Source organism: Odocoileus virginianus, chromosome 22 (assembly GCF_023699985.2).
Source record: "Odocoileus virginianus isolate 20LAN1187 ecotype Illinois chromosome 22, Ovbor_1.2, whole genome shotgun sequence".
In the NCBI taxonomy this organism is placed as follows: Eukaryota; Metazoa; Chordata; class Mammalia; order Artiodactyla; family Cervidae; genus Odocoileus; species Odocoileus virginianus.
The window spans coordinates 11,053,034-11,077,864 of NC_069695.1; the positions used below are offsets into that span (position 1 = coordinate 11,053,034).

Below are 24,831 nucleotides of genomic sequence, written 5' to 3' on the forward strand. Positions count from 1 at the left end.
ATCCTTTTCTGAAGGCCCTCGAGGAGAATCTCTTTCCTTGCCTTTTCCAGCTACCAGAAGCTGCCCACATTCCTTGGCTCATGGCCCCTTCCTGTGTTTTCAAAGCCAGCAACAGTATGTTATTGAGTCTTCCTCACATCTCATCACTTCAGTGACTTCTTCTACTTTGAGGACTCTTGACCCTACCTGAATAATGTAGGATGATCTATCCACCTCAAGATCCTCAGCTGAATTGTAACTAGAGTCCCTTTTTCCTTGTAAGGTCAAATATTCATAGGTTCATGAAGGGTAGATGTGGACATTCTGAGGGAGCCATTACTCTACTTGTCAAACATCGCCAGACACTCCCATCCCTTTCCTATTCTTTGCCAAAGACAATCTTTCAGGTTAGGAAAACTAACAAGTCAATGAACGAATATCATTTGCAAGATTTAACAAATATGGGTACTTTTTCATCTTTAGGCAGGATGCTCAGTATTGTCCTTGCAACTCCCAAGCAGAACATTTGTTATGTATTCAGTGATACTAGATCCTTTCTTTTAATTCTTGATTTTGAGGCAGTGCAGACCTAATGATTAGTTATGTTCCAGTCATTGGTGATTATCACAACTCCATGTCACTTTTAAACTCAGATCTCACTTTCCATCTTTTGGTTAGAGACAGTTATTGATGTGGGCTCATTTTTAATAATTAGTCATAATTAACTTATGTTCTTAGTCTATTTGTCTTCAGAATTTAGCACAAGATAATTTTCTTTGACTCACTGTTTTAATAGTACACTATTTTGAATTTTATTTTATTTTTTTGGTTTGTACTTGAGAGATTGTCCATTTGACTGAGTTTGGATTAAACTTTGGAGCTCAACTTTCTGTGCTGACTAACGTAGAAAGCCAATAGTATTTGGAGAAATAAGAAATGTCATTAAATTTGTGATTTGGGAATATTTATATCAAGTTTATTATCATTAAGGAGTAGTGCTTTAATTCATTTGACTTATTGGAGCTGTTTTTTTTTAGTATTTAGTGCACAGCTGTGTTAGACAGTGCAAAGGGTATCAAAATTAGTTATAAGAATTCCTACCCTTACATAGCTTGTAATTCAGTAGCCAAGATAAGACAGAAAACCAACATATGTTAAATTCCAGCAGAATGTAGTAAATATTAGAGTGCAAAGAAAAATCTCTGCAATGAGTGTGAGGGGTTGGTTCAGAGAATGGTGAGGTCACATCTCACTAAAAAATTGGGCAAAGTAAATAGAGAGGGACAGCTCTAGAGACTGCCCTGATAGGGGAAAGCATCAACCAAACAACCCAAAACAAGAGGTGAGAGAGCATGGTTTACATTTAGAAGATAACCACTTAATTCATTTGGTGTGTTGTGGACCGGTGCAGGGATTACAGGAGAGAAGCTTGGAAGAACCAGCTGGGTCCTTCTTGCGGAGGGGTTTGGATTGCTGTTGGATTCACAGTTCAGGATAATGGAAGGAATAGAAAGAAAAGAAGGTCTCATTTTCTATACCAACAAAAAAACAAACAGGAAAGTCAATGAATGAGTTGTATATGGATTTGAAAAGAAAGACTTTAAATGTGTAGAGTTATCAGTGTTAGCAGCTGATGTTGGTCCTGTTGTGTGTTACACTGAAGGCCGTGCAGTTCTCACGGTTCCCCAGTGCGGTCAGTGCTTCTGGTTCAGGCGCCACAGTGGAGTAGCTAGACCAGAGCATTTGTATCATGTTGGAGGGAACTTGTTAGAAAGGCAGAACGTTGGCCCAACTTCGGATCTGTTGAATCAGAACCTTCCATTTCTACAAGATCCCTGAATTGTTTGTTCATGCCTTAAAGTTTGGAAAGTACTGAGAGTTTGGGCTTAGAAATAAGATTTAGTTCCTTAGGAAACACTTGTCTTGAATTGGAAGTGGGAGCAAGCTTTTTTTGTATCTTGAGGAAACTCATTCTCCACTAAATGTTTGTGTTTAGGATATGAAATTGTAAAGTGTAATGAAGAATGCATAACCCAGAACTGTTTAGATACCTAGGAGATTTATTAGAGCAAGCACAGCTCACCAAATGCTGTAGCAGCTCCTTCAAGTGAGAAGTCATTAGTTTTCACACTTACGTTTCCTAAATCCTTTTTTAGGAAGAGACTGCACAGTTTTGTATCCATCATTTGCAAAGCTTAGAGGAGTCAGTATTTCATGTGCTCATCAACAAAATGCAAAACAGAATAACGTGTTTCATTGCTGTGAAAGTTAGATGTGAATAAAGCTTTAAAAAGTCTTCTTAGCCGGACATAAATAGATGGAATGATTTCATATGATAACTAAGGTGTTGTTTCATATTAAATGACACTGTGTCTTCCACAAATCCTTGGTATTCTAGAGAAACTGCAAACATATATGGATGGGTATTGCTCACCTGTGAAATTTTTTGAAAGTACTGTGAGTGTGGATATTCAATATGATCATTATTTGGAACTGTAGGGTTATTAATTCAGTTAAAATATTGATGTGGAGTAGATTGTATGCAAGAGATTGTTGTGAGTTACAAATACATTATCATGTACTTCTTGCCCTTAAGACTTTCCCTGTTGCCTCTCTCATCCCATCACCTCCTCCCCCACGGCTCCTTCCTCTGGCTCCTCCAGCTTTGGCCCCTGGTAGCTCAGCTGGTAAAGAATCCGCCTGCAGTGCAGGAGACCCCAGTTCAGTTCTTGGGTTGGGAAGATCCCCTGGAGAAGGAATAGGCTACGTGTTCCAGTATTCTTGGGCTTCCCTAGTGGCTCAGATGGTAAAGAATCCACCTGCAATGCGGGAGATCTGGGTTTGATCCCTGGGTTGGGAAGATCTCCTGGAGGAGGACATGGCAACTGACTCTAGTTTTCTTGCCTGGAGAATCCCCATGGACAGAGCAGCCTGTCAGGCTACAGTCCATGAGGTCGCAAAGAGTCGGACACGACTGAGTGACTAACACACACATACTTTTCTCCAGTATTTCATATTGGGTTCTTCTCTCTTTGCTCATTTCCCTTGGGAGTTCATATCTGTGCCTGTGACTTTACCTACTGTGCGCTTTTATTTTTTTTTTTTTTTTTTTTTTTTTTTGACCTTAGAATACATTTTTTTTTTTTTTCTTTTTTTTTTTTTTTTTTTTTTTTCAGTAGTTTTTGTTATACATTGATATGAATTAGCCATGGATTTACATGTATTCCCCTTCCCAGTCCCCCCTCCCACCTCCCTCTCCACCCGATCCCTCTGGGTCTTCCCAGTGCACCAGGCCCGAGCACTTGTCTCATGTACCCAACCTGAGCTGGTTATCCGTTTTACCCTAGATAATACACATGTTACAATGCTGTTCTCCTGAAACATCCCACCCTTGCCTTCTCCCAGAGTCCACAAGTCTGTTCCATACATCTGAGTCTCTTTTTCTGTTTTGCATGTAGGGTTATCATTACCATCTTTCTAAAGTCCATATATATGTGTTAGTATACTGTAATGGTCTTTATCTTTCTGGCTTACTTCGCTCTGTATAATGGGCTCCAGTTTCATCCATCTCATTAGAAGTGATTCAAATGAATTCTTTTTAATGGCTGAGTAATATTCCATGGTGTATATGTACCACAGCTTCCTCATCCATTCGTCTGCTGATGGGCATCTGGGTTGCTTCCATGTCCTGGCTATTATAAACAGTGCTGCGATGAACATTGGGGTGCATGTGGCTCTTACTACAGGCCAATATCGCTGATGAACATAGATGCAAAAATCCTTAACAAAATTCTAGCAAACAGAATCCAACAACATATTAAAAAAATCATTCATCATGACCAAGTGGGCTTTATCCCAGGAATGCAAGGATTCTTTAATATCCGCAAATCAATCAATGTAATACACCACATTAACAAATTGAAAGATAAAAACCATATGATTATCTCAATAGATGCAGAAAAAGCCTTTGACAAAATTCAACATCCATTTATGATTAAAACTCTCCAGAAAGCAGGAATAGAAGGAACATACCTCAACATAATAAAAGCTATATATGACAAACCCACAGCAAGCATCACCCTCAATGGTGAAAAATTGAAAGCATTTCCCCTGAAATCAGGAACAAGACAAGGGTGCCCACTCTCACCACTACTATTCAACATAGTTTTGGAAGTTTTGGCCACAGCAATCAGGGCAGAAAAAGAAGTAAAAGGAATCCAGATAGGAAAAGAAGAAGTGAAACTCTCGCTGTTTGCAGATGACATGATCCTCTACATAGAAAACCCTAAAGACTCTACCAGAAAATTACTAGAGCTAATCAATGAATACAGTCAAGTTGCAGGATATAAAATTAACACACAGAAATCTCTTGCATTCCTATACACTAACAATGAGAAAACAGAAAGAGAAATTAAGGAAACAATACCATTCACCATTGCAACAAAAAGAATAAAATACTTAGGAGTATATCTACCTAAAGAAACAAAAGACCTATACATAGAAAACTATAAAACACTGATGAAAGAAATCAAAGAGGACACAAATAGATGGAGAAATATACCATGTTCATGGATTGGAAGAATCAATATTGTCAAAATGGCTATACTACCCAAAGTAATCTATAGATTCAATGCAATCCCTATCAAACTACCAACAGTATTTTTCACAGAACTAGAACAAATAATTTCACAATTTGTATGGAAATACAAAAAACCTCGAATAGCCAAAGTAATCCTGAGAAAGAAGAATGGAACTGGAGGAATCAATCTGCCTGACTTCAGACTCTACTACAAAGCCACAGTCATCAAGACAGTATGGTACTGGCACAAAGACAGAAATATAGATCAATGGAACAGAATAGAAAGCCCAGAGATAAGTCCACGAACCTATGGTCACCTTATCTTCGACAAAGGAGGCAAGGATATACAATGGAAAAAAGATAACCTCTTTAACAAGTGGTGCTGGGAAAACTGGTCAACCCCCTGTAAAAGAATGAAACTAGAACACTTTCTAACACCATACACAAAAATAAACTCAAAATGGATTAAAGATCTAAATGTAAGACCAGAAACTATAAAACTCCTAGAGGAGAACATAGGCAAAACACTCTCCGACATAAATCACAGCAGGATCCTCTATGACCCACATCCCAGAATTTCAGAAATAAAAGCAAAAATAAACAAATGGGACCTAATGAAACTTAAAAGCTTTTGCACAACAAAGGAAACTATAAGCAAGGTGAAAAGACAGCCCTCAGATTGGGAGAAAATAATAGCAAATGAAGCAACAGACAAAGGATTAATCTCAAAAATATACAAGCAACTCCTCCAGCTCAACTCCAGAAAAATAAATGACCCAATCAAAAAATGGGCCAAAGAACTCAACAGACATTTCTCCAAGGAAGACATACAGATGGCTAACAAACACATGAAAAGATGCTCAACATCACTCATTATCAGAGAAATGCAAATCAAAACCACAATGAGGTACCATTATACGCCAGTCAGGATGGCTGCTATCCAAAAGTCTACAAGCAATAAATGCTGGAGAGGGTGTGGAGAAAAGGGAACCCTCTTACACTGTTGGTGGGAATGCAAATTAGTACAGCCACTATGGAAAACAGTGTGGAGATTTCTTAAAAAGCTGGAAATAGAACTTCCATATGACCCAGCAATCCCACTTCTGGGCATATACTGTGCGCTTTTATACTGAAAACCATCCGGATCTACATTTATAATCCCAGTCTTTTCTCTTTTTTCCTGAGGCAGGCAGTACAGTGTAGCGGTTAAGAGCACAGACTCTGAGTTTGGGACCTCAGCTTCAAAACTGACTAGCTGTGGAATCTTGGAGAAGTTACTTCATGGGGTGACAGTAGTTGCTATCTCAGTGAATATTTGTAAAGTGATGCGTAGTGTTCACCATGTAAGTGCTGGTCACATTAGCCCTGGATCTTCTAACTTTGTACTTGGATGTTCCATACTTTTGTCAGACTTTTATTATGTTTAAAACAAAATTCATTTTTGAACGTGCTCTTCCTGTTGAATTCCCTACCCAAGATAATGTCCCTCACTGCAGCCATCTAAATTGCCAAGTCAGAAACCTACAAATGATTCTGTAGTATTTATTCCTTCTCGTCAAATGCTCTCTCTGACTGGGCCCTGGCATTCTTAACTCTATCTTTGTAGCTTGCCTTTATGCCTTCTTTTCTGGTTTACCCTGTCTTGGTTCATGTGTTTATCATCTTCATCCCAAGCTAGTTCTTTAGTTGCCCTTGTCCTTTTGCTTCCCTCCCAGCTCCTCTACAGTTGATCTCTGCAGTGCTCCATCCATTTGAAAAGCAAATCTGTATTGCTTCCTATACTTAAAATCCTTAAGTGGCTTCCTGTTGCCAGCTAGTAAAAATTCAGCCTCCTCAAAGTCATGGCTCTCAGACACAGGTAGCTTTTGCTCTCAGGGCACATCTGGCAACGAGAGTCAAGGTGTTTTTGTTGTTTTGTTTTCTTGCTGTTTTGTTTTTTCTGTAGGCACAACTGGGGAGGAGGTTGCTACTGACATCTAGTGGGTAGAGGCCAGGGATATTGCCAAATATCCTGTAATACACTTGACAGCAAATAACTGTCTATCCCCAACTGTCAGAAGTGCTGGGGCTGACCAGCCTTGTCCTAGAGTGACATGATCTGAGCCCTGCCCTTTGCTTTTTAAAAAAAATATTTATTTATTTATTTGGCAGCACTGGGTCTTCCCTGGGCTTTTCTGGTGGCTTAGCTGGTGAAGATCCTGCCTGCAATGTGGGAGACGTGGGTTTGATCCCTGGATTGGGAAGATCCCCTGAAGAAGGGAACGGCTGCTTACTCCAGCATTCTGGCCTGGAGAATTTCAGGGACTGTATAGTCCATGGGGTTGCAAAGAGTTGGACATGACTGAGCGACTTTCCCTGGGTCTTAGTTGTGACATGTGACATGTTCCCTGACCAGGGATCAAACCTAGGCCCCCTGTGTTGGGAGCGTGGACTGTTAGCCACTGGACCAGCAGGAAGTCCCCTGCCCTTTGCTCTTCATCTTCTATTGATACTTGACACTTAGCCCTCTGTCCTTACTGAATCATCATATTTCCCTTCTTTCTCATAGTTGCACTCTTGTGTCTGGATAATTGTGGTCTGGTATTAGAAAGAAGTTGAGACAGTTTCTGGTGTCACCTCTTCTTTCGGTAGGTTCTTTCCCACCAGGTTCCTTGCCCTCTCTTCTGTTTTATCTTGAACCTGCAGTGGTCAGGTGCCCTCCACCGCCACCACCAACACAGCTCCTAGGACTTTTTTTTCTTCAGACCCACCTATCCGGCTCTGTTTATTTCTTTGTAGCAGTCTAGCAATCACTTCGGAGAAGGCAATGGCACCCCACTCCAGTGCTCTTGCCTGGAAAATCCCATGGACGGAGGAGCCTGGCAGGCTGCAGTCCATGGGGTCGTGAAGAGTCGGACATGACTGAGTGACTTCACTTTCATTTTTCACTTTCATGCATTGGAGAAGAAAATGGCAACCTATTCCAGTGTTCTTGCCTGGAGAATCCCAGGGACAGGGGAGCCTGGTGGGCTGCCGTCTGTGGGGTCGCACACAGTCAGACACGACTGAAGTGACTTAGCAGCAGCAGCAGCAATCACACAGTCAGTTTCTGGTCTGGGAGCTAGTTTCTCACGTAGAAATGGAGAGGAAAGGGGCCAGGGAAAGGAACAAGTCACATGTTAGAAAATATGGATTCTCACAGAGGAGAGTGTCGGGGAGAGAGAACTTGAGAGTCTTGACCTAGCCAGTGTATGTCCTTGGGACTCATAGAGCTGGTCCAAGTTGTAAGTCTTGTTGCTTAAGCAGAGTAGTAATTATTGGGGGTAGAGGATCTGTCTTGGATTTCTTTGGATCACTTTACGAGAGTAGCTGTCAGCTGGCACACAAGAGGAATTTAATAAAAGCTAGGGACTGATTCTTAGAAGATGGGCTGGCATCCCGAATTTAAAGCTTAGTTCTGGCACTCATCATTCTGAGACTTCATCTGAATTGATTCATCCCATTTTGCAGATATTTGCTGCTGCTTGAAGCCTGTGAAGTTAATGACAAAATCTATTACTGAAAACTTTATGGTCTTTTAAATTTCCTGAGAATAAAATAATATAAAACATAGAGTAGATTATAATTGGAACTATTTAGTTAGAGCAGTACAGTGCTGTTGGGATATTTTTGGTAAAATCTGATCATGTAATTAAAAATTTTTAAATTCTTCAGTCCATAATTTATGCCTCCTTTTCTTACTGTTAACACCCACTAGCAGTAAACACATACTCTTCAGATTTTAACCAAATTCACTGCTTTCCATCTTTTCTTTGTCGAACCCAGGTTGGCAGTTTTTGTAAGGTAGCTTGTTTTGCTCTGCATGTGTGATGATATGTGTGTGTGTGTGTGTGTGTGTGTGTGTGTGTGTGTATAACTCAGCTTATTTTGAAGACTACAAAAAGCACAGGTTGACTTATTTAATGCTGGGTGGTTATTTCCTCTGTTTTCAACAAATTTAGATCTTTTAGAATAGTCAGTGGAGTCAAAGAAAGTTGGAGAATTTGCTTTTAAATACCCTCTAGTATTAGGTTACCATCTTAGGCTTCCTCACTTTTGTCCCCACTCATTTAAGTCTTCAGGAGTTGTTTTTTGTTTTTTCTGAACCAACTAATACATTGAACTGGAAATATACAAGAGAATGTTAAGGAGCAAAATGGACTTTTTGTTGTTGGGATGCGTTTATATTATACAACATAAAATATTCAGATATATAGTAACACTGGTTGTTTCTTCTGATTTTGGTGTTTCGGGAATGCTGTCTTATTTTAAAATATAAGGTCCCTTTGATGGTGAATTCATACCTGTCACCTGTAGTGTCTCATTACTTATCTTTCTTTTGTTAAATTTAGGACTCGTGAAAGTCTGGAGGCTTATATAATTTAGGGTGTTGGTGTTGCACAGCTGATAAGTGCTATAACAAGTTTGTCCAGATTAAAAACCCATGCTCATTCCCCAGCACTTCATGGAAAGACTGGCAGAACATTTATTAATGAGAGTAACTCACCTACCATGGGACCATTGTTCCAAATTCTCTGGGGGTTCCGAAACAGATGGTTCTCTGTAATCTAGGGTGGACAAGCCCTTGGTTATTCCATTTGCTGCTCTCAAACTCTCATTCCAGCTTCCTTATATAGCTAAGTCCTTAAGGTTATAGTAGCAAAGACTGGAGGGTCTTTCCCCCATCCTCCCCTTCCTTTTCTCTCTCTCTCTCTTTCTTACTTGAACTGGATAATTGAGAAAGGTATGGATGTGTCAGGTCTTGCAATGCATAGTATATGAGTATATGGATATGTTCCTGGAAAATAAACATGGAAAGGACAAGAACTGTGTATCTTTCAGTCTGAAATGTTTAATGTTTTTCTCACATCTAATCCTTGATGTTAGGTTTTACTTGCAATTTAGTAAGTATGTATTGAGCTTTTGCTACATACCTACCACTGCCAGGGTCTTCTTTAGTTTCGTATTTGTTTACATTTTAATTTCAAACTAATGCCATTCATTGTATCTAGAAATTAAGTGTTATAGTCATATTGGTTTTATTTTTTAAAACTTAATTCAGTTTCAGCCTCATACCATTATCTGATTTCATTGTAGTCAGGAAATTGTTTCTTTAGGGAAGATTATCTAATATTAAGAGTTAAAACAAATAGTTCAGTTTTGTTTCTAAAATCTTGGTAAGTTGTTTAACTTCTATTTTCCATCTCTAAGATGATATATGATACCTACTTTGTTGTAGTGTTGTCAAATTAATAATTGGCTTATAAAATCTTTTGTAGCTCTACTTTATGGTAACATTTTGAAGTCAATTTAGTCTAAAAATAAATCTACATAGCTTTCGTACAAAAAATTTCTTGCTCTCTGTTAATATCCCTAGATTCTGATTCCTTTCCCAAAGGATCATCAAATTGAGGGAAATATTTGGGAAAAATAGACAGTGAAGACCTCATTGAATATAGATAGGACTTTTTGTTTTGTTTTTCAGATGGGGAATTTAATGATAGTATTTTCTTTTGGATTGGTAGGAGATCTGAGCAGTGGTTTTGCAGTGTATTTCTTTTAAACTTATGTGATTTATTTTTTAAAAGACAGAATTAACTTGTTCTAGCCCAGTGCCTGGGCCATAAAGTAGTTCCAGTTTCTTCATTGCTTTGGTCTTTGCTCATCCTTGTTTGCTCTTGGCAAAGCAGTAGCCAGAAAAGGAAGGAGAGGAATGTTTTGCCTTAAAAATCTGGCTTCCTGTACTTCCTACAGCCAGTGGTACTTTGAAGGTAGCTACATTTTTTAAGAAAAGCTGTGACATGGTCTGCTTTTCATTTTAGCCCTTTCTTTAGAAGTTAAATTGAGAGCATTTAGACAGCTCCCAGTTGAAAACTTGTAAGTTTTCAATAGAAAATGTCTTACTGTTCAGAGATTCCTACCATCATACAACATAGCATTGGTAGATTTGAGGGGGCATGTAAAAAGTTTGTAACTGAAAGTTTAAGCTTCAGTTTAGACTGCTGCACATTCAAAATGTCAGTTTTTTAAGAAGCATCTCATACATTTATCTGAATTTTGATTTCTTTTAAGTAAAATTTGATCTTTGTGGACAAAATTGTCACATGGACAGTTAAACATTAGAATAATTTGCATAGCGCTTTATAAAATGTTGCAGTCACATTACAGAGGTAATGGGAGAGTTCAGACTTTGTCTCTTAGCCTGGAATTGTCTACCCCTCCTCCAGCCCCCCCCCCCCCCCCCCCCCCCCCGCCCTGCCCCATTCCTGTCTACTACTGTGAAGGATCGGAGATTCTTACTCTAGCTTCAGGTTAACAAATGAGCCATCACAGTTTTGTGAGTCCTGGTAGAGACTCAAGATTTCATGAGTGAGTCAGAGACAAAGGACAGTTTATTGCTCACAGTAGTGTGAACCAGAGTATCCTCATTTTCTCGTGAGGTTCCCCATGCTTATAGAGCAACATGACCAGGGTCAGGTGACATGTGCACATGTAGTGGTTTGCATTACAGTAGAGAACCCTGAGCTTAGGAAAGTGAAAGTCGCTCAGTCCTGTCTGGCTCTTTGCAACCCCATGGACTATACAGTCCATGGAATTCTCCAGGCCGCAATACTGGAGTGGGTAGCCTTTCCCTTCTCCAGGGGATCTTCCTGACCCAGGAATCCAACCGGGATCTCCTGCGTTGCAGGCGGATTCTTTACCAACTGAGCTATGAGAGTTTAGAAACCCCATCTTTTATAATAGGTTGCGAGCAAACCTGCGCAAACTTTGCTTTAGATGGAGACACCCTTAAAATATTTGATAGCAGCAAACTGCCCTCTGTTTTTGAGGGTATCATTACTTCTACTTTCTGTGTCTGTTCACTCTACAAAACCCATGAAAAGAAAACCCAGAGCACCAGGCTGCTAATGCCTCTGCTTACAAGATGTGCAGAAACATCAGAGAACTGCGGGGGACTCTTCCCCTGTAGTGTTAGTACCTAGTTATGCTTTTTTGCTGCCGACTGGAAGAATCTGTCATCAGGTCATTAGGTAGCTTAGTTGATCCTGTTGTAGCTTGTATATCTCACTTGCTAATACATTGGCTTTATGTATCTAAGAAGCAGTAAAGGACTGCCTGGCCTCCCTAGCCTCTGGGTTGTCTATGTGTCACAATGAATCTCCAGCTCTGGAGTTAGTGTCATGAATGCGGCCCTTAAAACCTTGTTTCTGAGTGGCTTTGACATTACCCAAATAGTTCGGTATTAAACACGAATCATGAAATTTTATATTTGGAAGGACCTTTAAAGAACATCTAAGAGAAGTTTGCACATTTTACATGCGGCGTATTGACACCTAGATTTATTATGTGACTGGTGTTGGTGAACACCACTGCAGAAGCAGATGGAGCAACCAGGCCTCCCAGCTCCTTGCCGAGTGTTCCTCCCAGAACAAAAGAGAAGAAAGGTGTATGTTCACGCACACAGATTTCCCTCCTTCCCCATACGCACATAGTTGTGATACCTGATATGCTGATAATGCTAAGGTCAGGTTAGAGAAATAAAAATGACTTACTGAAGCCTTTTCCTTCTTGATGAATTGCACGTGCTTCATGGACTTTGTTAAAAAGCATTTTCCAAGACAAAAGAAACCCAAGGGTTGTGCTAAGAGGAGAACTGAGAGTAAACAGAAGAGATTTAAAATGACTCGTGTTCAATATAAATACATGGAGAATCGGATATATTATACTTGAGCCAGTGACCCACGAGGGAAGGGAGAATGTGGCTTTAGGGCAAATGGAAGGATAGCTGGGAAAAGGCAGATACTGCAGAGGTAGGTAAATACTCCCCACCACCAATCACGATGAGCACTCTCAGCATTTAACATTTGTTTATTCACTTAATGGGCCTCAATTTCCTCATCTACAAAATGGGAATATCCTCCTAGGACTGCCATGAGGAATAAATGGGTTATTATGCCTAAAGCACTTAGAATATGTTGTCTTTTCAATAGCAGTCATCTAGGAATTACCAGCAGGAAAAAAATGCTTTCTTGTTAGAGAACAGACAGCGGCACGTCTTGCTTATGGTGGCTCAGTAGGTATTGGAATGAATGATGAAATTCTGACACTGATTGGATTTAAAGAAAATAGTTAAAATCTTTGGCTTTAGGTGAGGAGAAAACAACATGCCGTATAGACCACTGTTGTTATTTTTGTTTTTATTTACTTATTTTTGTACAGCTGGTAACTGCCATATGCTACACACTGGGCCCTATACATGTTATTTGTGTTATATGATGGTACATGTACTGTTATTTTCATTTGATAGTGAAGAAACTTAAGTTTCAGACAAGTAGTTAGTTAATGGCCGCCTTGCTGAACAGTGAGAATACTGGGATTTAAGCCTTTTTCTGTCCTCCACCACAATACTGTACTACTTCCCATTGTCAAGTGCTTCTTATAAATGAAGCTTTAAACTAAAAGCATACAAATAATTTGTGGTACAAGGTATTTTAGTATCACATCCTGTCCTGGGTAAGTTATTTTCGATCTTTCTAAGCATGTGATCCCCTTGTTGATGTATTTTTTAAAAATTGTTGACTTTTAGTGACTGAGAAGAGTCCAGGGTGAATGAGGGAGATCTGAGACTCTTTGTAATACTGTAGCAGCTTTTCTCAGTTGGGGTTCCGTAAGGGAGTCCAGCCCTGTGGAGAATGAAATGAGTGAGTTTGCTCAGTTCTTCCAAGGATGGAAGACAACACCTTCCTAAACATGTGGAGAGAAGTTGATTGATTAACCAAACCCACACCTTCTTAGGAATTCTGGTTGAAGAGGATCTGAAGGGCTTTTTCAGTTTGAGACCCACACGTTAAGATAAAATACTGTAGGAACCCAATATGACACTCCTGTTAAAATTTTCCATTGTAACTACCAGGAGTGCTTGTTTTCTTACCTTTGTTAATCAAACATAAACATCATACTGAAGCCCAGGAACATTTGTATATTATTCACTTAATGAACTTCCATGCACTCAGTAGTCCTAGAAATTCAGAAGTGCACATAACCCTGTCATTATTTACTACTTAAGCATAATCATGAGACCTTTGTATATAAGGTAGTTCAGAGACCTTCATATCATTACAGGTTTTCCATTTAGAGTCACTTAGTCTTAAATAAATTACTGAGATTCTAAATGTACCCTTTGAGAGACTAGAGTAACTGCTTCTAATAATGTTTTCTTCATGGAGTATTTTATGACATGATTGTGACTCTTTAAAACAAGGGTAGGTATTTAGGGGTCATTTAGTCGTTTATCAAATGTTTTCTGCGTCTGCTTTGTGTTAGCTATTGCTGGTCATGGGAGATTTGTGTCGTGTATTTGTGCTCTGCTTTCAAAGAGTTTCTAATCTGGCCAAGGCAGTGATTACTAACCACAGGGTGGCCTAAGAAGTGCGCTGGTGACAGGGCGACAGGGGAGAAAGCAGACAGCTGCCCTGACTGCCACTGCAGCCTTCCCCAGTCAGGTGATGCTCAAGTTGTCCTGCTTTTATACCGGTGATAAGGGAGGTGGTTCTTTTCTCCCACTGTCTTGCTCTCCTAGATTAAGATTTCATTTATATAAATACGGTTCCCTTTTAGCTAGTTACAGAAAAACCCGCAAAACTTAACTTCAACTAACTTGATTCCTAGAGGAAGCTCATAAAATTTTTTTAAAATATGTATTAAAAGCAATTGCTGCATAAGCTCTCTGGCAAGCTGACCTTGGAGCAACTTTATTTTCCTATTCTGAAAGTTTTGCTATAGTTGTCAGATTATTGAAATACTCATATGACTTTAAAATTTGATGTAACTGAAGATACAGATAAGATCAGTGCTTCCCAGATGGAGTGGGATGGGAAGTGTCAAGGAAAGCGTGTGCTGTGTGTTGTTGTGGAAAATGCACGCGTATAGAAAGGGACTTGCTGAACCTGTGAATTTGTAGATTATCAAGTTAGCTAGAGTCAGTGGACAAAGTTTTAAGTATCATTTTAAAACTTTTCAAATAAGTGAACAGGTTTTTCCTTTTAGCTTGGAACTTCAAAATGTGTTTACAGAGAATACTAAAATGAATCTTTAGGTTCCCATTCAACAAATACATTGATTCATGACTGGCATTATTTTGTCTCTACCTTTTCCTCCTTTGTATTGAAGCAGTTTCTGACAGTTCACCTAGTAAAACTGCATTGTTTTAAAGGATGAGTTTTTAATGAACATCTATTATGATTTGATCCCTCCTCAAGTGGTAGAGAGAAAAATAAAATCCTTATTACCACTGTCATTCATATATGGACATTAGTCATATTTTTGGTGCTTAGTCACTTAGAATCCTATTTAGTTTAGGACTTACCACACAGTGCTTGTCATTGTTATTTGGAAACTCTCCAAGTGTGACTATAACCCTGTATGTGGTACATAATTTCTGTTTCATAGGTGAGGAAACATGTTCAGGATCAGATACCTCAGAGGGTAACAGAGCTGAAATCGGAATCCTTGAGTGGCCCTAGCCTAAAAGTGTTATTTTTTCTCCTTATGGCAGACCTGACATTGATAAATACTGAAAAGGAAAAACAGATGTCAACACTTTAAACACAAGTTCTCCAGTTATGAATGAGTGGAATGTCTACTGTCTAGAGTTCCTACAGTCTTTTTTTTCTTGAATCACACCAGTGTGGAGGTTCTCAGTGTTTCCTTCACATACCACAGAGGTGCCGTGGATCTAAACCATTCTTTATAATAAGACATGCCATTTCCACTGTGCTGACATTTGCACCAGTGTTATAAAAACACTGGTGCCTTAGCATAAATCAAGGCAGTGGCACCAGACTATACTGGGAATCACTGTATTTTCCACAGTCACACATTTGCAGGTGATAGATAAAGCCACAACAGTAAAAATGATTAGTTGTGATAAATCTTGACGCTTGAGCCCATGTCTTTGTAATATTCTATGTGATGAAATGAAGTTCACATGAAAACATGTCCATTGCATACTGAACTACAGTGATCATGTGTGTGATGGAGCTGTGAGCTGGACCAGCCCTTTTTTTTTTAAATAGTATACCATTTTCCCATGAAAGAACAAGTGACAATCTGTGGTTATTTAGACTTGGCAGACATTTTCTTGAAAATTAATAAAATGAGCCTGTCACTTCAGGAAGACAACCTCCAGTGTTGGTTGCCAGTGATAAAATTGGAACTTATAAGCAAAAATAGAATTTTAAAAAACTTGTTTTAGCACCATGAGTTTGACAGCTTCCCAATAATTAAAGATGTTTGTGATGACATTGACGATTGTATTAATAAACATGGGACTTTGTGGAAACAGTGTATCGACATTTGGGAGATCTGTGTAACTCAGTGAAGTGGTATTTTTCCAATGACCAATACATGAAGTTTCAAAATTATGTATGAGTGAAAAGATTCATTAAAAGTACAAAATGTAGGTACAAAAAATTTAGACTAATGGATCTGAATGCAACAGACTCAAAAGGTTTTTTTGATATGGTGTCTGATGCAACCCTTTTTAGCTTGTCTTTAAGAAACTACCACTCATTTTATTGAAATAGCAAAGAATAGTGTCTGCACCTTTCTGTAAAGGGCATTGAAATACTGCTCCCTTTCCCAAGCTGATATCCTTTTGAGGCTATTTTCTTTGTGTACTTCAATTTAAAAAATATATAGCAGGAGGTTTGGCTTCAGAAGTAGGAAGGAGTATCTGTTTTCTGTTAAGCCAGACAGTAAAAAAACTTACAGAAATAAAAAATAATGCTCCTCTTCATCACATTTTCTTTTGGATTGGAAAACAGTTGTTTCTCATTATTTTATTTGTTAGCATGTAATGTGTTCATGATTATATTTAAATGAATTCACAAGTATTTTAGATTTTTCTGTTTCACTTCTACTATAGTTAATGTTTATAGGTTTATCCCACATATAAAAAGTTCTTTGGGGGCCTCAGTAATTTTTCAACGGTCTCAAGGCGCCTTGAGATAAGTTTAGGAGTCACTGTTTTAATGCCTTTTTAGAGAAAGAGATGAAGACAGTGACTGTGAGTATGTTTGTGTCACAGGGGTCACTGTATATACTTTTAAAATATCTACTGTTTCTGAATTAATTATACCCCTACTTCCTTCCATCAATATAATCAATAGCTGGCTATGTTTGTATTATTCATGCTTCCATTTAATAAATATTTATTGAGAACAGAGTTATCAGAGTTTGGAAGAGAAAGGGGATATATAGAATATATAAATCATGTTTATTCCCTGTTAGAGCACATGGTTTCTATCTTTAAAAGTCAGAAGTTGGTGCGGTTACTACTAAATTGTCTTCTAAGTTTATTGCCCATCTTGCCTGGGTGTAGCTATAAAATAAATTTGTCCTGGTTGTCTATTGCTGTGTAACAAACCACCCCAAAACTTAAAACCACAATGCACAGTCCTCTCCCCCAGTGCTGTGGATTGATGCTTAACTGAGTGAGTCTCACTCCAGGTTTTTCACAGACTTGCATTCAGACAGCAGCTGGGCTGGGTGTTCAATGTGACCCAATCTCCTGGCTAGCAAGTGATGCCAGCTGTCAGCTGGGTCTGTTGAGATGGTGACTGAGGCACTTCATTTTTCTCACATGACCGATCCATTAAGCTTGGTTTTTTCACAAGTTCCCAAGAAGGATGCTCCCAAGAATGAACATCCCAAGAGTGACAGAAACGGATTCTAAGACTTCCCCTGTGGTCCAGTGGTTAAGAATCCGCCTTGCAACACAGGGTACTTGGGTTCGATCTCTGGACAGGAAAATAAGACCCCACATGCCATGGAGCACCTAAGCCCAAGCAATGCAACTGCTGAGCCTGTGAGCCACAGCTAGAGTCCCTGGACTGCAGAAAATCCTGTGTCACAACTAAGACCTGACGTAGGCAAATAAATACATATTTAAGAAAAAAGAAGAGAAACTCAGGTTTCTTATGACCTAACTTAGTTGTCCCTCACCCTCACCTTGTGAGGGTGATAAAATTTCAGCACATTTTATCAGTCCTGAGCAGGTAAAAGGACCAGAACAAATTCAAGAGGAGGGACTGCACAGAGACATACACCCTGGGAGGCTTGGCTCATCTGTGGCCGTGTTTGGATACTAGCTGCCACAAGACTGATAAATTATTACCCAGGGTAGCTGGAGAAATGAACTACTACTTTCATCCTCAAATTATAGGCTGAAGATAAATGTCTAAATTTTGATTCTGAAGAGAAAATGAAGCTGAATCCGTTCAAATGCTGTCCGCATTTTCGCATTTGACATAAATGTTCTGTGACTTTGCCTGTGTTCGGTTTCTTTGGTTCAGAAGGAAACGCCCACTTTCCAGTAATGATGTCTTTACTTACACCAGGGTGGGCGGAGTTTTTGTCCTGTAATTGCTCATGGGGCTACACTTGCTGGTCACCCAGTGATTGACAATGGCCAGCTCTTATCTTTGGGTTGAGAAAGCATAAGGCTGTGTGACCTTATGACAGTGTGACCAGCTAGATGTTCTGTCTGTCAGGGGCAGCTGCAGGAGTCCTGTTCAAGAGAGGTTGAGGGGCAGCATTAAATATGGAGGGCAGAGCGTAGAGATGGTTTGGAGGGGCATTTGTGCAGCAATCACATGGACTCAGGTTGAATATGTGTTTGCTGTGGCTTTGAGACCTGGCTGAAGGACATGATGGGGGGTATGCTTCAGTTCAAGCTCCCCTTGGTGGTGCTGTTGGGCTGTCAACTTCCAAAGATAACATCTTTTGTGCCTTTTTTTTTTTTGGCAAACATTTTATTGGACACCTGAGGTGCACCAGACCCTGTGCTAGACTAAGGGAACTAGTGTAAGTCGCTCAGTCGTGTTCAACTCTATGTGACCCAATAGACTGTAGCCCACCAGGCTTCTCTCTGTGGGAGTCTCCAGGCAAGAATACTGGAATGGGTAGCCAGTCACTCTTCCAGGGGATCTTCCTAAACCAGGGATTGAACCCAGGGTCTCCTGCTTTGCAGGCAGATTCTTTACCAGCTGAGCTACCAGGGAAGCCGAAGGGAACTCAGATGTGGTTATTGTCTTCATAATCTAATCATCGCTATTCACTTTCTTGACATTTTCTGAAAAGGGAAAAAAATAACACATAATTGAACACAAGCCAGGTCCAGAACTGCTAGTAGATGCTCTAAAGGTAGACACCAATTTGCCTAAAGACGATGTATTCACACAGTTTAAAAAAGTTTTAAAGTTACATAAAAGGGTATCAGATAACCCTTAAATATATTTTTTAATGCCCAGTATCACTCTAATAAGAAAAATGCAATTTAAAACTTCACTGAGATGCCATTTCCATCTGTCAGATTAGAAAAACTTGTTTGCATGGTTATGTGGAAACATTCTTGAACTTTTCTGGTGAGAGTGTAAAAATGGTACAACTGTGAAGAACAGTGGCCATATGTGAACAGATCCTAAATGTATTACCCTGTGACTCAGTAATCACACCTGCATTATGACATATACTTTATTTTGGCAGTATTTTTTAATAAAACAAAAAGGTTAGAAACAACTCAGGTATTCATCAGTAGAGACATTTCAGTAAGTATGGTACACTGATATATCGGACAGTGTGTAACTACAAAGACTTTAAAGAATAACAGTAAGGGTACTGAGAGAGGACTTTCCAAGATATGTTTTGAAAAAGCAAAGCATGGGCCCATACGTATACAGTAGTTCCCCCTTACCCAAGATTTCGCTTTCCTCGGTTTCTGTTACCTGTAGTCAACTGTGGGTCGAAATTGTAAATGGAAAGTTCCAGAAGTAAACAATTGATAAGTTTTAAATTGCATGCCATTCTCGGGCTGTCCCACCCAAGACGTGAATCATCCCTTTGTCCATTGTATCACTTAGTAGCCACATCATGTGTCTGTGTGTCCTCTGTGTTGAGAAGGTTCAGTTCTATAACATGATGGCTTCAGATTCCCTGAGTCTATCCAGTAAAATTAATAATGCCGTGTATTTGGGCATTTAAGGTGTTTGCACGTATGTGTGCACGTATGGCTCTGGGAAGCAGATCCCCGTGCATGCGTGGGGGACACAGTGTATGACGGTGAACAGTGCACATTGGAGTGAGGACTGCGCCCCCTGCCTCTTGTTCGCTGTATGATCTTGAACTAGTTGCCTAGCCTTGCCTTGTGTACATTTCCTCATCTATAAAATGTGGGTCATAATAATTCTTATTTTGTAGCATTATTGTGAGGATTAAATCAGTAGCAGTATGAAAACCTTTCAGAACAGTGTTTAGCACATTTATATGTTAGCCAGCCTCTTCTCCAAATATGGGGATAAATTGGCAGACTTGATTCTCAGTGACTGTTACTGTTCATTATTAATGACCCTCAAAACTCTTCACAGATATTTGTTCGTAGCTCGTCTTTTAGGTGCTCTCCCCCAAAATGATCCCTGGGGTCTCAAGCAGGAGGCCCTTGTGGATAATTTGCATGAAGATACCCAGAATGAGCAGCTGCAGGGGAGTTCGCTTCAAAGAGATAAACCTCATTATACTCCGGAACCTCAGGTGTGTCTTTGTGTCATTATGTAGCAGGGAAAGTCTTTCAAGCTTCTTTCTGGGGAGAGCACGTTCACCTTGCTAGATGATATGAGCCAAGAGAACACAGGTTTGGACTAATCTGACTGCTTGGTTACATGCTGTGTTCTCCTGCCACCTCAGAGGCTACATAGTTGCCTTTTGGAGCAGCCAGTTCACACTTTTCCATCTCCCTAGATGATTATTTTTAAAAAGCTTTATGTTCATTTCCTATTTGTTGATAATTAGCTTCTAGAATTCATCCCTGCCTATTTTCCTCCCTGAGTTGCACCGTTTATGAAGAAATTTCTGCATGTTGATTCTCTTCAAGTGGGCTATGCTTGATCACATTGAAGCACTTTTGGAATACAAATAATATGACTGAGTATGGCTCTTTATATAAATATTTCCATTAATGTTTTGGGAGTTGGTAAAGCTCAGTTGGTAAAGAATCTGCCTGCAATGTGGAACATCCCAGTTCAGTTCCTGGGTTGGGAAGATCCCTGGAGGAAGGGATAGGCTACCCACTCCAGTATTTTTGGACTTCTCTTGTGGCTCAGCTGGTAAAGAATCCACCTGCAACGCATAGTGGATATTTCCCAGACCACCCTCACAGAAAGGAAAAGCTATAAGTTCTTTCTGATAGGTTTAAAAAGAAGGTTTTAATTTTTAGATTATCTAAGAGTGACACCTGAAGTGTGAATAAAGCATTCCATCACACACACACACACAAATTAAAATTTCAAGTCTTTTATACAAATTCTGTTTTCCTCATATCCAGATATTTCATGTTTAGATTGAATTAGCTTAAATAGATTTTGTTTGCAGAAGTCTTTGCTTCTTTGTGAAGAAAAAGGGATAGTATGAAGGTTTTATAGTAGTCTGTTTTTTATTGCAATTATGAAATAGAGTATTTTGTGATAATTAAAAGATTTAAGGTTTTTTTTTCAAGCCACAGGTATTTTTTTTTTCTTTCATGGTGATGTATAGTCCTTAGTTAAAATTGTGCTTTGCTTTTCTACCAAACCATTTGCATCTGTTTTGCTCATGTATATTGTATTTCATATTGTTGTTCAGTTGCTAAGTCATGTCTGACTCTTTGTGAGCCTATGGACTGCAGCACGCTGGTCTTCCCTGTCCTTCACCATCTCCTGGAGTTTACTCAAACTCATGTCAATTGAGTCAGTGATGCTGTCTAACCATCTCATCCTCTGTTACCCCCTTCTCCTCCTGCCCTCAATTTTTCCCAGCATCAGGGTCTTTTCCCAGTGAGTTGGCGCTTTGCATCAGGTGGCTAATTAGAGTTTCAGCATCAGTCCTTCCAATGAATATTCAGCGTTGATTTCTTCTAGGATTGACTGGTTTGATCTCCTCACTGTCCAAGGGACTCTCAAGAGTCTTCTCCAGCACCACAGTTGAAAAGCATCAATTCTTTGACGTGCAGCCTTCTTTATGATCCAAAATAGCTACTAATCCTGACTGGTCCAGACACTGATACCAGTGTAATCTTAACACCATTTTGTTTAGATTTTCTTAAAATTGGATCATGTACTAAGTGTTATGAAGTTTGAAATAATGATATATCTCCTGCAGGTAAAAAAAAGTGAAAAATTAAACCTTATTGAAGACTGTCTATTATCATTTCCTATATGAAGTGTTCACAGCTCGAAATAGTGTTTTCCTTTAGCCTCTTACTCTTTATAGCAGTTGATTATGATGCTGTGCTATGTTGAAAGGATTTCATGAGGTACACCAGTCAAATTTAGGTTCAACTATAACAACCCACTCCAGTATTCATGCCTGGAGCCTGCGGGGCTTATAGTCCGTGGGGTCACAAAGAATCGGACACGACTGAGCGACTTCACTTTCACTTTCACTATGAGTAACTGAAAACTGACAATCCTGGTAGTTTTTTTCTTTTTTAAGATTTATTTATTTATTTTTGGCTGTGCTGGGTCTTTGTTGCTGTGTGTGGACTTGCTCTAGTGGCAGTGAGTGGGGCTACTCTTCACTGTGGTGCCTGGGCTTCTCCTTGCGGTGGCCTCTCTTGTTGTGGAGCACGGGCTCTGGGCATGCAGCTTTCAGTAGTTGTGGCTCCCGGCCTCTAGAGTGTGGGCTGAGTAGCAGTAGCACTCGGGCTTAGTTACTCTGCGACATGTGGAATCTTAGTTGCTTCCGTGACCAGGGATCAAACCCTGGGCATTGGCAGGTGAATTCTTACCCATAGACCACCAGGAAAGCCCCTAGTAGGTTAAAGAAGAAAGGGAGTTTTTTTTTTTTTTCCTCCAGATAAAAGTTAAAAGAGACCTTCACAGGCTGATGAGGAGGTCCTGCTCTAAGAAGTCTGTGTGAGCATCCTTTATCTGCCGTAACAAATCACCACAGTCTTAACTCCCCAAAACAACACAAATGCAATTATCTCACAATTCTGTAGGTCAGCCATCTGACTTGACTCACCGGTTGTCTCTGCTCCAAGTTTCACAAGGCCCAAATCAAGCTGCTGGTCTGCTGAACTCTTCTCAGAAGACTCCAGGGAGAATCTGCTTCTAGGTTCCAGGTTGTTGGCAGAACTGGTTCCCTTTGATGGTAGAACCAAGGTTCCCAGTTCCTTGCTGATGCTCAACTGGGAGCTACTTCATAGTTCCTAGAACCACTCCCTGGTTCTTGTACATCTCAGAGCCTAGTGGCATATTAAATGATTCACATGCTTGGAATCTCTTTTATTTTTCTGCCACATCCCTCTGAATCTAGCCAGAGAATGTTCATTGCATTTAAGGGCTCTTGTGATTAGATTGTGCATATCTGATGGTCTGGGATAATCTCCTGTTCTAGGGTCTGTAATCTTAAAATAGGGAGTTGTGCGTGTATGCTCAGTCATGTCCAATTCTGAGACCCTTTGGACTGTAGCCTGCCAGGCTCCTCTGTACATGGGATTTTTCAGTCAAGAATACTGGAGTGGTTTGCCATTTCCTCCTCCAAGGGATCTTCCCATCCCAGGGATTGAACCCATGTCTCCTGCGGCTGCTGCACTGCAGGCAGTTTCTTTACCCACTGAGCCACTGGGGAAGCCCAAAAGGATGCACTCAACGTGGAGCTTGAACCCAGTGACCCCAAGATTCAGAGTCTCATGTACACAGATCCCAAGGATTGGGGCATGAGCAAATTCCTTTCATTGTACCTCCACCATCCCTAGGTTCTGATCTGCCTGTCTATGGGCCCAGTCAGCATCTGAGTTTAAGCCACAGAATAGAGGAAGAGACAAGGAATAAAAGATAAGGCAAGGCACCAGGTGACTCTTAAGGAAGGTTTCCAGAAGCTGCCTTCATACCTTATAAGTCAGAACTTAGTGACCTGACACATGGAGCAGTAGTGGAAGCTGAGAAATGTAGTTTTTATTCACTGCAGCCACATGCTCTGCTAGAAGAATCTCTTCCTATAGAAGGGGGGAAATGGGCCACTGGGAAACAACCAACAAGTTACCGTTTTTCCAGTTTCTGGAAAAAGAGAAACTAGAGGGTGTAGTAATAGCACAACTACCATACTGTAGAGAGGGCAGCAGTGGCTTCCTGGGTGAGCTCAAGGCCCTGAGGGGCACACTGAAGCCAGTCCTTAAAGAAGCAGCGTCGCGACACCAGAACACCGCGTTTCCGTCCCCGGGAGAGCATCTAGTCCCGATTTAGTCAGCTGTTCTTGTGTGACTGGCGCACTGCTTTTACAGCGTGGATTTTAGTAAATACTTATGCAATGAACAAAAAATGTTATTGCTCACGTGGCACTTGGAGTGAAATTATTTTATAAAGTTACAGTGGATTTTTTTTTTAATCCAACTTTTCTGTGAAAATACACCCTTGGATATTATATTGAATCTCAACTAGAAATCTCCACGGTATATAACCAATCCGTCCTTTTTTGCATTATGTGGGTCCTTAATGCCGGCAACATTTAAGTGTCTAACCTACTGGGAAAAAAATGTGCAAGTATGATTTAGAAATAAGAAATTCAGTTTCAATCCAGTAAAATTTCTATAAGACCAACTCTAAAATAAGACAGAAAATGGTAAGTTGTTCAAGGTGCTATAGGAACATAGAAGGAAGTAGGGAGTAACTCTTACTTAGAATAAAATGGATAAGTCCATGAGGTCCATGGCAGTCAACTATGAAAGTATGAATAATATTTCAACAGTTGAGGTCAGGGAAACAGTAGAATCATATATGTAACTAAGAAAACATCAGTGTGCTGACAAGGGAGATGAATCTTGGCAAGTGTTTAGAACTTCCTTCCTTTGTCGTCTGGTGGCTCAGGTGGTAGAGAATCTGCAGGCAAGGTGGGAGACCTGGGCTCAGAGCGCCCCTGGGTCCCGTGAGATCACAGAGTCAGACACGTCTGAGCAGCTAACACTGATGCAGCCTATGTTATTACAAAAGAAGTAAGTTGTTTTTTGGTTTTTTTTTTAAACCTTATATCAATGAATGTTTACTTAAGAGCTTTTCTGGTCTGCAGTCTCTACTCCTTTTCCTATTAGCAGAAGTAAATTCAGATCCTGGGACTTCCCTGTCAGTCCAGTGGTTAAGACTTAATGCTCCCAATGCAGGGGGCAGGAGTTTGATCCTTGGTTAGGGAACTAAGATCCCATATGCCACACAGAACTGCCAAAAAAG

General features: G+C 40.0%; 1 protein-coding gene across 6 annotated transcripts in view; it reads left to right on the forward strand.

The window, feature by feature from the left end:
* Positions 1-24,831, forward strand: part of DYM (dymeclin) — a 385,106-nt gene that overhangs the window by 164,845 nt on the left and 195,430 nt on the right. The gene's annotated exons all lie outside the window — the stretch shown is intronic.